This window comes from Tigriopus californicus, chromosome 2, assembly GCF_007210705.1.
Source record: "Tigriopus californicus strain San Diego chromosome 2, Tcal_SD_v2.1, whole genome shotgun sequence".
In the NCBI taxonomy this organism is placed as follows: Eukaryota; Metazoa; Arthropoda; class Copepoda; order Harpacticoida; family Harpacticidae; genus Tigriopus; species Tigriopus californicus.
This window is the reverse complement of record NC_081441.1, coordinates 7,971,588-7,972,664: the sequence shown is the minus strand read 5'-3', so window position 1 is coordinate 7,972,664 and position 1,077 is coordinate 7,971,588.

Here is a 1,077-nt window from a genome sequence, read left to right as displayed (position 1 = left end):
AAAAAAAAAGATTTTTATAAGTAAATTTCCAAAGCGCACACAACTCGGATGTAGACGAGACTCAACATTTAACCGTAACATCTCAAATATCAAAAAATGAAATGGTTTCTCTTAGGGCTGGGTGTACCCCAGGCTCTACCATGAGTGCGCTCAAGTCTTTTGCTCGAATTTGCAGAAATTGGGCGGACCTGAGTTTTTTGGCTCGTTATGATTTTCTTTATCGCCTGATTCGAGTTATGGAAGTACAACTTGATGATTTTTTTACTCGATAACCACTATTTTTTAAATGGCCTTGGCGCTACCAAGCACCACAGATTTCTCTAATTCCGAATAACTTCAACAATAACGAATCATTGTCCTGGATTTGGTGCAATTCAGAAGTCAAACCCATTTTAGAGGGCTCACTGCATTAATATTTTTTTTAACAACATAAAAGAAACTCGATTAAATTTGTGCATTTATGTTTAGCGGGCAGTACTCGAACTAGAGAACGTTACATAACTTAACACCTGGAAAAAGGCCAAGCGAGAAATTCAAATTTTGTGGACGTCGCCATTTTCTCGGCCAATATTTGGGATGTTAAAGTTCATAATTTTTGACAGAAATATTATTGCGATAAGCCATTATAGTAACAGATTGAGCATCAATCGCAGTTTGGAACATGAATTGCAGTCAAATCCGTGCCAGTTGGAAAATTCCGTTTGGTCAGTTCACAAAAACACCAAGGCATTGCCAATGTTCCCAAATTTATCAAATGATGTAAGCTTGGCAAATGCTGCATTTTTAGCAAATCATAATCATCATCGGGATGGGTTTCACTGGGAATCTTGTTTTTGCTTTGGATTGAGGCATATTTTATCGGAAAAAAAGGTGTTTGGATTAAGAGAATTCGAAGAGTTCATCTAACTTTAGGTCCTTTACAAAACGGTGCAATATGAAAAATTTGCCGCTCTTGCACAATGCTAAATTTACGACATTTAGGAGTATACAGAGTCCCCATCAAGAATAAACCATCCAGAAAGGGTCTTAAAGTGAAGTATTTTTCCTAGTTGCAGATGGGATAAACATTTTGTTTAC